The sequence below is a fragment of the Ranitomeya imitator genome, chromosome 2 (assembly GCF_032444005.1).
Source record: "Ranitomeya imitator isolate aRanImi1 chromosome 2, aRanImi1.pri, whole genome shotgun sequence".
Lineage (NCBI taxonomy): Eukaryota > Metazoa > Chordata > Amphibia > Anura > Dendrobatidae > Ranitomeya > Ranitomeya imitator.
The window spans coordinates 741387669-741399329 of NC_091283.1; the positions used below are offsets into that span (position 1 = coordinate 741387669).

At 42.6% G+C, this 11661-nt stretch overlaps 1 protein-coding gene across 1 annotated transcript in view; it reads left to right on the forward strand.

The window, feature by feature from the left end:
- LOC138665605 (cGMP-dependent protein kinase 2-like) overlaps positions 1-11661 on the forward strand; it is a 340073-nt gene that overhangs the window by 108361 nt on the left and 220051 nt on the right. The window lies entirely within an intron of this gene.

The window sequence follows — 11661 nt, forward strand, 5'->3', positions numbered from 1 at the left end:
TCCATCTTGTTTGTCAGGCTTCTGGCGTTTGCGTTTGTGACGCTGAGTCACTTCTCCCCAACAAGCTGTAAGTCGGAGAAGTCAAGGAGTCTAGAGTCTGGAGGGTACATAATAAGCAGAAGGAAAAGTAATAATTAGGAACAGGGAACACTTGATGAAAGCTCAGGATCTCACAGTCTCAGATTGGATGGCCGAGCTGTTAATCAAAACATGGACAGCTCAGCACGACCATGCACCAGACTGGATAATTTAGCTGTCAATCACTGCATTCAAGACACACTGAGGGGTGGAATCATGACATACATCACTTTGTGCATTTTCTGTGTGCATTTCACATGATCCCTACTGGAGACTAAAATAACCATAGGGATGTCATGTTCTGAACCTGCTTTGTGCTTCTGGTGCGTATCAAATCATTGGTTTTCATTGGTTCTTATTGTTACATGTGAAACTGGACAGGAAAAGAGACATGGTGCTTAAATAATCTGTAGCACTATGCAATGAAGGTAGGAAATAAATAATCTACTAAATAATGATAACAAATGAACATCAGCTATAATGTGACAAAGGAGAAGTGGACATGGACATTTACAACTACTCTACTGTTATATTAGCCAAAAAGTGAAACTGTAAAATCTAGAATCTTAGTAGTACATCTCCATTTCTTCTGCGTTGCTGTTTTCACCTGCCTTCCAGTTCATTTTTTCACTGTGCAGTGCATGAAAAATGGTTTGTAACCCAGAAGCTATTAACAAGCCGGCTGGCTGCCGATGAAGGTTCTTCTTATGGTTTTATTTTTATTCTAATTACAGGCCTGTGAGAATACCCAGGACAGGTTTGCTTATTAACATGGGAATATGTGATGCGCTTATACATGAACATCCAAATAGCATGACATATAGTCTTACATATAAATACAATAATAGCATTGGGAGTGTTAATTAGCTTGTTTGCAAGAAGCATTCAAGTGTACCAATGGTTGGAAAAATCACCACCTCTTTCATTGTAGATGTATATTACATGAAGTGTAGCCAAACATGTTGGGTTTGTCTTGCTTGTTTTGTTTTTTCTCCTCTCTGCTCTTTTCCAAAAAAGTACAGTTTCTCTTAACATGTTGCCAAGTGACATTCTCTTCCTGGTGGACTTATACTGATATTTAATGCTCAAATCAGTCAGAAGTCTATTCCTATTTTAAGTGGCGTAACTAGAGTCCAATGGGCCCCGATACAAAATTTGGACTTACCTCCCTCATCTTCGTTAGATGTATGGGCCCTTGTAGAGTTCTAAATCATAATTGGCCCATCTTGCTATGTACAGTTTGATCCCCATCCTGGGATCACCCTGACATGTATGGCTCCCATCATGGTTCCATCCAGATATATATCAATGATTCTCCAAAGTAGGCAAAAATGCACTCAATGTATTGAATATATGAAAAGAATACTAGTAAAAAGCAGTTGCGTGACAGCTTCCAGAAAACAGTATAATGTTCTGCATTGAGCAAATGAGAACTGATAAAAAGCAGCAAGGAAGTATTTAACATTTTGGTTTTTACATCTACTGATTACAATGTGAATCAAGTTGGAACTTTATTTTAGTATTCTTTGCAGCTGCATTTCCATGCTCTGGAATACTTAAAGACTCTGATGAGTGAATCATTTGAAATTTGAAATTGGCAGTTCGCATGGACTTTCTCCCAACTGTGAAAAAAAAATTAAGTATTGATCCAGAAAAGTAGGATGTAGTGTCATGTGTGTATAAGTTGGTAGGTCATGCAAGTGCATTGAAAGTGTGTGATTTTTTTTCTCACCTGGATTTCATATGACATCCGTATGCAGTGCACTTTTAACATGATCTTTTACATACTATAATGCCCCATATAACTTAAAGCTAGTTTACAAAACTAATATAGCAATCATATAAAGATGCAGATAGATCAATGATAAAGAGATATTAGATACAAGCATATAATAGATAGATATCCTGTATGTATATAATTTCAAAAGCCTCCTACATATGATAAACTTAAGCCCTTTAGTGCCTTTCATATGGCACTAAAGGGTGTTTGGCTTTTCTTAACCTAATAAATAAATGTAAAAAAAAGAATGATGTGGGGTCCCACCTATTTTTGATAACCAGCAAAAGTAAAGCAGACAGCTGTGAGTTTATATTATCAGTCTGCGAAGTGGCCATGATTATTGGGCCCTTGCTACTGTAAAAATACCAGCCCGCAGCTGCCACAGAAGTGGAGCATCTTATTATATGCACCCATTCTGACGCTTTTAACGTCTCCTACGGTGGCAATCAGGGTAAAGGTAGTTGAGGTTGATGTCAGCTGTGATTTGTCAAAAATCACAGCTGTCATCAAGCCCTGGGGTTATGTTATGACCTGGTGGTTAGGAGCACCCGGCACGACCTGATAGTTAAACTTACACAGGACAAGCTCTGGGGTGTGGGAGCTCTGCTGACCGCAACCCCTAATCCTATCACAACTAGAAATAGCCGTGGAGCGTTCCTGACTCTCCCTAGACGCCTCTTCACAGCCTAAGAGCTAGCTAGCCCTAGAGATAGGAAATAAAGCCTACCTTGCCTCAGAGAAATTCCCCAAAGGAAAAGGCAGCCCCCCACATATATTGACTGTGAGTAAAGATGAAAGTCACAAACGCAGAAATGAAACAGGTTTCAGCAAACGGAGGCCAGACTTACTAAACAGACAGAGGATAGGAAAGGTATCTTTGCGGTCAGCACAAAAAACTACAAAAGACCACGCAGAGTGTGCAAATAGACCTCCGCACCGACTAACGGTGCGGAGATGCCACTCTGCATCCCAGAGCTTCCAGCTAGCAAGACAAAATCATGATAACCAGCTGGACAAGGAAACAATGAACAAATAATGACTATCAGGAACTTAGCTTCTGCTGGAGAAGACAGGTCACCAGAAAGATCCAAGAGCGAACTGAACCAATGCAGGAACATTAACAGCTGGCATGGAGTAACGATCTGAGTGGAGTTAAATAGAGCAGCCAACCAAAGGATAAACCACGTCACTTGTGTAAGGAACCTCAGAAGCAGCAGCTTCACTCACAGCCACCAGAGGGAGTCCATGGACAGAACTCGCCGAAGTACCATTCATGACCACAGGAGGGAGTTCGACAACAGAATTCACAACAGGGTTACCAATGGAGAAGCATCTATCAGACACCCCCATTACTAACCCAGTAATCAAAAAAAAAAATACACACAAAAAATGCTTTATTTGATGAAACACTCCCCCACACTTTCTCTGGTTCCCCAATTTATTTAGAAAAAAATATCTATCATCCATCTATTCTGAGGATTCTGGATGTGAATTTACTGTACTTGGCTGATAAAATTTCTTGGTTCCTTTGAGCTGTGTAGAAATCGGACAGCATACACATGGTCCATGTGCTGCCGTATTTTGTTTTCTTGCATCCACTGACATACACTCGTGAGTTTCGTCAGATACACGCAGCACTTTTTTTTTTCCTCAATTCGATTCCAGCTGAGGAAAAACTCACAGATGAACATTGCCGTATTGAATAACATTTGTAAGAGAGCAATGCAATATTGTTTTCTCACATTGCACTAGGTGTATTTATACGTAAGTGGGAGCAAGGCCTTATACTGTTTAAATTGATACCTTTGGTGAAGGAATCCGAAACATGGTTCATGTTTAATTAGCCTCTAAAGTTTTCATCTAATGAAGTTTCCCAAACTCCAATCCTCACGGCCGCAATAGATCATATTTTCAGGAATATCTTAGTTTTGCACAGGTGATGGAATTATTGTAAAAGCAATAGACATTGCCACAGTTTCCCTAGTCAAATTACTCATAATTTTAAGAGGTTACATTAAATGCTGCAGTATAATACATTATATTACTTAAAATCATGTATTATTGTTCTCCAATTTGTTCACAAAAATGTTGCCTTTCAAGCTATTGAATAAGTTCCCCCAAAAATGACAATGTTGTCATTGTACCTTACCAAGTGTGATGACTTTACAAACAGATCTAAAACTCATATAAACACATTTTCAAATGGTAGGTACCATAGAAAAAAATGAAGTGAGAAAGAAAGTACCAATAAAAGCAATACATTCATTCAAAACTTGTTCTAAAAGTGTGTAACACATAAAATTAGACAAAGACGAAGGGGGGGAACGGAAACCTCCAAATACCAGAGGAGGCACACCACAGCACTGCGGTACAGTAAGGGTACGTTCACATTTGCGGTTTGCGCCGCAGCGTCGCCGCCGCAACAAAACGCATGCGTCGTGCGGCCCTATCTTTAACATTGGTGCCGCATGGGGCCGCATGTGCATGCGTTGTGTTGCGTTTTACGCCGCATGCGGCGTTAGGGCGCACCTGTCTGGGCGCGGCAAACGCAACATGTTGGATTTTTTGTGCGGCGCCGACCTTTTCAAAAACGCATGCGTCGTGCGGCCCTATCTTTTAACATTGGCGCCGCATGGGCCGCATGTGCATGCGTTTTGCTGCGTTTTTGTTTGCGTTGTGCGTTGCGGCGACGACGCTGCGGCGCACAACGCAAATGTGAACTTAGACTAACAAAGTAAATCCCAGAAGGCTGAATATTAAATTATGAGGCTACATGAAGTATGCACAATGAAGACAGCTACTAGGATATAAGTACCGTAATTGCGTGCACCGCGCACAGAACCATATGTCAGGTAATACTGTATTAGAGGAAAAGAGGGGGCATATGATAACTAAGCAGGTGTATCCAGTGTATTGGCATCTAAAGTGCTGTAATAAACACTGGGAAGTGAGAGTGTCACCGTATGCATGGATTAGTTTTAGTTCATTTAGCACAAGCCTCAATACATAAGTGGGTAAATACCTGTGAATAGTATGTGTCAGAAGTCTGTGCGCGCCAGGACCGGGTGATGTGGAGGCCTCCTGTGCCCAACAAGCGCCGTTTCGCCACTAGCTTCTTCTAAATGGGGCGTGGATCCACTTATGTATTGAGGCTTGTGCTAAATGATATAACTAATCCGTGCATACGGTGACACTCTCACTTCCCAGTGTTTATTACAGCACTTTAGATGCCAATACACTGGATACACCTGCTTAGTGACTCTGTGATCTATTAGTATACCCAAGGTTTTTTTTTTACACGTTTTGTTACTTAGTTTTATTCCTCCCATTCTATAATGTAATTTTCATTTTTCTTGCCCAGATGTAGTATCGTGCATTTCACCCGGTTAAATAGCATTCTATTAGTTGCTGACCATTGTTGAAGCTTATCTAAAACCCTTCTCGGTCTTCTCCAGTGTTAGCTATCCCTCCTAGCTTTGCATCATCTGCAAATTTGATTATTTTACCTTCAGTTCCCTTATCTTGATCATTTATGAAAATGTTGAACAACACTGCGGGCAGAACAGAGCCTTTTGTTACCCCACTTGAAACACTTTTCCAATTGGATGTGCAACCATTTATTACTACTATTTCAGTACAATCACTGAGCTAGTTATGAATCCACCTAACCGTACCCTTGTCAGTCCCATACTTGGTCATTTTTTTAATAGGGATAGTATGAGATACTTTATCAAATGTTTTGCTGAAGTCAAGATATACTATATCTACTGCATTTCCTTGGTTCACCCAGTCAGTGATTCTATCATAGAAGGAAATTAGAATAGTCTGGCATGACTTGTTTGCTACAAAACCATGCTGGCTCTAGTTAATTATTGTATTCTTATCCATGCTATTTAATAATTTGTTCAAATATCTTACCTGGTATAGAAGTAAGACTCACTGGCCTGTAATTTTCTGGATCCATCTTCTTTCCTTTTTTTGAAGATAGGGACAACATTTGCCCTTCTCCAATCTTCAGGGACTTCTCCTGTTTTCCAGGATTTTTCAAAGATTCTGGCTAGTGGTTCTGCAATTTCCTCTACTAACTCATTCAGTACATTAGGATATAATTCATCTGGATCAGATTCAAATTAATTTAATGGTTTGGTGTACTCTGGGGAAGTGGGTATGCTATTGTGACATCTATTATTAGCTTAAACTACGATACTGACATTTATGTGCATTGATCCTATAACGGAGGTATATTGAATTTCTACTTTATACCTATCCTGGAGCTTGATATCATTGTGACATCTACTAATATCTTAAATTACGATACTGACATTGATTAGCATTGATCCTATAACGGAGGTATATTGAATTTCTATTTTATATCTAGTCTGGAGCCTGGTATCATTCTTTTGTATGGCTACTTGAGGTATGATTGAGTATCACAGTAGATATCTTCCTATACCATTAGGATAGCGCCCCAGTGTACAACTCCAGTATATACAAAACCAATGGAAGTTATATACATATGGTTTTTACCTCTGTAAATAAGCACTGAAGCACCTTACGCATTTTTGTGTCAGCCTCTAGCAAGTAAAGAAAAGGACAAGGCTTGAGCTCAACTACGAGACAGTAGGGACACAGTTTACTTAGATAGATGATATTACTAGTTTGAGTTAAATAGCGGTATAGATCCCTCCTATTATCTACATCGACTAAAATCATTCCCATTTGGGCACTGTGCGCATGAGCTTTTCTATCCCCTATCTCAGCAGGGCTTTAATAGGGGTAGCAGGGAGAGCCGACGAGGAGCGGGGGCGCCACTGCGCAGGACATAGGGTGCCAACCTCCGCAGGCAGGTAGGGTACATTCAGTGAGTATAGGGCTTGGCACCGTCCTGGCCTTTTCTGTGGGATGTTAGTGTTTTGGTGATGGTTTTATAAGTGCATGTATAAGTTTTTTTAATAATTGGTTTTAATAAAGGTTGATTTTTTAATTAAAAATTTCATTTGGGGGATCCCTTCTGTGAGCCAAGTATAAGTTACCCCAAATTCTCATTTTTTCTTCTGTGAAATTGTCCCTCATCTTCCTCTTGACAATGCCCGGTAGATTCTCTATGTGGTTAAGGTCAGGCGAGTTTGCTGGCTAATCAAGCACAGTGATACTGTTATTTTTATCCAGGTGTTGGTACTTTTGGTAGTGTGGCCAGGTTCCAAGTCCTGCTGGAGAATGAAATTTCCATCTCCAAAAAGCTTGCCAGCAAAAGGAAAGCATGAAGTGCTCTAAAATTTCTGGTAGATGGCTGCTCTGACTTTGGTCTTGATAAAACACAATGGACGTACACAGTAGATGACATGGCTCCCCAAACCATTACTGATTGTGGAAACTTCACACTAGACCTCTAGCAGCTTGGATTGTGTGCTTCTCCACTCTTCCTCCAGACTCTGGGACCTTGATTTCCAAATGAAATGCAAAATTTACTTTCATCTGACAACAACACCTTGGACCACTGAGCAACAGTCCAGTTCTTTTTCTCCTTGGCACAGGTAAGATGCTTCTGGAGCACCCCCAGACACAGGGCCACGAGTTCTCGGTACCGGGCCTCTCTGGTTCGGTTCTGAGGCTGTCACGGTGGCTAGACCCGGTCCGCGACCCTGCTAAGGGGCGTCCAATAAAGGTGGTGCAGTCTGTCAAGGGATTGTGACGCCACTTGTGGTGTTCGGTCAGGGTGACCGACGCTGCTGCGGGGTCCGGTGGGGTGATGGAAAGGCAGCTTGATGGTATACCTTCCCGCAGGTGAAGTATGTCACCAGGGCTTCCCAGTAGGGTGGATGGTTATGGTGTGAGGTGCAGTCAATAACGAGGACACAAGGTTGCAGTCTCTTTACCTCTTTACTGAAGACTTCAGGATCCTCAATCCAGAGCACGTTTAACATGGGCTATCTGAGACCGGCTGGTCCGATGGGCACTTCCAGAGTTTCCTTCGCAGATGGAAATCGTTGCCTACCACTAGCGCCTGTGTGTTGTAGTCCTACCCTGCTGAGCATTCGGAATAGTCCTCACAACTGCTGTTCTCGTTCATCATTCTCTACAGCTCTCTCTCTCTCTTTAGTTCCAGATGTTGCTAGTATCTCGTTCCCCAGTATGTTTTGGCTAGGACGCACCCGTATTACGGGAAGGCCTGGAGGTCTTCCGGGACCCTAGAGACGCCCCTCTCCCACTGTTGCCCCCTATGTCTGCTTAGGAAATTTAAGGTAGACAGCCAACCTATAATTAACTGCCCTGCGGAGTTCGAAGTAAGGCCTAGAGTCAGTTACTCCCGCGGTGTTCCGGCCACCGGCTACGCGCCTCAGTAGGATGTTGTCTTGGTCTCACTGCACGACTCCTACTGGTACTCCTTTGTGCTTGATCTCGTTTACACTGTTCCACAATATCCTTCCCTTCTTGTCTCTTTCTTAGGATACCGCCGCAAGGTAGTGCAGGCGCGGTTCCGTCACGTTCTGTTTTGTTCGCTAGGCACCTGCCAGGTTCCCATGCCTGACAGGGACCCCCCTGTGCCTTCTCCCTGCAACTCCCCCTGCCACGGGATGTTGCCTGAATCCAACCCAGTCAGCTTCTGACTAACTTCCTCCCCGACCCCTAGTTTTACCAGTGTGAGGAGTGGCCCAATAAATAAAGCCTTTTTCTCCCCCTGGTGGCCGGAGTGTGAAGTGTAAAGTGTTCTGGTGATACCTGGTCAGGAGAATTCCTTTAGTGCCATCAGACGTACCATCACTCCCCTTAGTGGCAGAGCGTCATACTGCAACAACCAGATCTCTGGGGCGCTGCACTTCTGGCGTTGTCTATTGGTCATGAGTGGCTTGACACAAGGATACGTCTGTGTGCGGTGGCTCTTGAAGCAATGACACCAGCAGCAGTCCACTCCTTGTGAATCACCCCCAAATTTGTGAATGGCCTTTTCTTAACAATCCTTTCAAGGCTGCGGTTATCTTGGTTGCTTCTGCACCTTTTTCTACCACACTTTTTCCTTCCATTCAACTTTCCATTAACATGCTTGGATACAACACTCTGTGAAAAGCCAACTTTTTCAGTAATGACCTTTAGTGGCTTACCCTCCTTGTGGAGTGTGTCAGTGACTGTCTTCTGGAAATCTGTCAAATCAGCAGACTTGCCCATGATGGTGGAGCCCACTGAAACAGACTAAAGGTACCGTCACACTGAACGATATCGCTAGCGATCCGTGACGTTGCAGCGTCCTGGCTAGCGATATCGTTCAGTTTGACAGGCAGCAGCGATCTGGATCCTGCTGTGCCATCGTTGGTCGGAGCAGAAAGTCCAGAACTTTATTTCGTCGCTGGACCTCCTGCAGACATTGCTGAATCGGCGTGTGTGACGCCGATTCAGCGATGTCTTAATAATAATAATAATAATAATCTTTATTTTTATATAGCGCTAACATATTACGCAGCGCTTTACAGTTTGCACACATTATCATCGCTGTCCCCGATGGGGCTCACAATCTAAATTCCCTATCAGTATGTCTTTGGAATGTGGGAGGAAACCGGAGTGCCCGGAGGAAACCCACGCAAACACGGAGAGAACATACAAACTCTTTGCAGATGTTGTCCAAGGTGGGATTAGAACCCAGGACTTCAGCGCTGCAAGGCTGCTGTGCTAAGCACTGCGCCACCATGCTGCCCCCGTCTGTCCCCGGCGCTGTGCTTCTCTGCACTGTGAGCGCCAGCCAGCCGGAAAGCAGAGCACAGCGGTGACGTCACCGCTGTGCTTTCTGGCTGGCTGGCGCTGACAGTGCAGGAAAGCACAGCGCCGGAGGACAGACACCAGAAGATAAGTATGTAGTGTTTGGTTTTTTTTACGTTTACGCTGGTAACCAGGGTAAACCTCGGGCTACTAAGCACGGCCCTGCGCTTAGTAACCCAATGTTTACCCTGGTTACCAAGGGACCAGCATCGTTGGTCGCTGGAGAGCTGTCTGTGTGACAGCTCTCCAGCGACCAAACAGCGACGCTGCAGCGATCGGGATCGTTTTCTGGATCGCTGCAGCGTCGCTTAATGTGACGGTACCTTAAGGGACCTTTTAAACACTTAGGAAGCCTTTACATGTGTTTTTTGTTCATTTTTCTAGTTTACTGGGATAATGACTTTTCAGTTTTCATTGGCTGTAAGTCATAATTATCAACATTAACAGAAATAAACACTTGAAGTACTGTAGATCACTGTTTGTAATGACTCTATATAATATAGGAGTTTCACTTTTTGCATTGAAGAACTGAAATAAATTAACGGTTTGATGATATTCTAATTTAGTGAGAAGCACTTGTATTTGTGTAATCTAACTGCATTATGACAAATTAGGATTATCATGTTAATACATTACACCATAAAATAGCTATCTTAATATATATGAAGGCATAGATTTCTACTGTCACTAGTAAGGTTAATCAATAAATCTTAGAATAAAAATAAGTTTCAACATTACATGTGTTAAATAAAATGTTCCTGTGCTGAGATAATCTTATAAATGTGTCCCGCTGTGTACTGTGTAATGGCTGTGTCTGACCGTGCAGGAAAATGGACAAATCATAGTGCATCTCCTGGCAGGGGAGGACACAAAACAGTATACAGACAGTACAGCAATGGATCACAGCTGCTGCTTTCTGTGTAGTAAACCATGTTTAAAAACTTTTAAGGAGAAGTTTCACCTCACAAAAGGAATCATTTGCGATCTCCTGCTGTTCTATCTGTATACTCTCTTTTGCTTCCTCCCGTGCCCAGGAGATGTTGTATGATCAGCTCATGTCCCTGCACGGTCAGACACAGCCATTACATAGCAGGGGCACATTTATAAGATTATCTCAGGACAGGAACATTTTTAACACAAATAATTGTGGAACTTATTTTTATTTCAAGGTCTATTTACTGAAATGTATTTTGCTCATGGGAAAACCCATTTTAACTTGATTGCAGTGTTATTTATGTTATTTATACTCTAAATGGATCTTATCTGATGATATGTTATGGCAGTTTTATTCAATATCTAGAAAATAGAATATTGTAAGGTAAGGGAAAGGCTCTTTTGGGTTATAGAAAATTTACTTTTCACATCACATTTTGCATCTTCGCTGTTTTGTATTGTCACAGAATTTGGTGGTAAATAACAGAGAACTGCATTATTAATAGATAAAGCATTCAATATAGATATTGATCATTCTTTATTTTGAGGCAAATTTGAGAACTGCCTTTCAAATGTGTTGTAAGCAAGTCACTGAAGAGGAATGAGTCCTACAAACAATGGGCGGTATCGCTGCTGTGAATCGGGATTTCTTGTACTGCCACAGGCACTGTAAAAGCGTGTCCTGAATTAGTAAAGGGGGACTTTATGGTGTATTGAAGAATTATTCTGTTGTCAATCCATTTTTATCAAGGGGTCTATTAAACGAAAATATATGCAAGAAGTAAGGCTCCTTTCACACTAGCGTTTTTTTCAATACGTCGCAATGCGTCGTTTAGGGGAAAAAAACGCATCCTGCAAAGTTGTCTGCAGGATGCGTTTTTGCCCCATAGACTAACATTAGCGACGCATTGTGATGCATTGACACACGTCGCAATCGTCGTGCGACGGTTGTGCCATGTTGTGGCGGACCGCCAGGAGCAAAAAACGTTACATGTAACTCCTCCCCCTTTCCCCGCACCTCACAATGGGACAGCGGATGCGCTGGAAAAATGCATCTGCTGCCCCGTTGTGCAGCGCATTCACTGCTAGCGTCGGTAACCTCGGCCCGACACACTGCGACG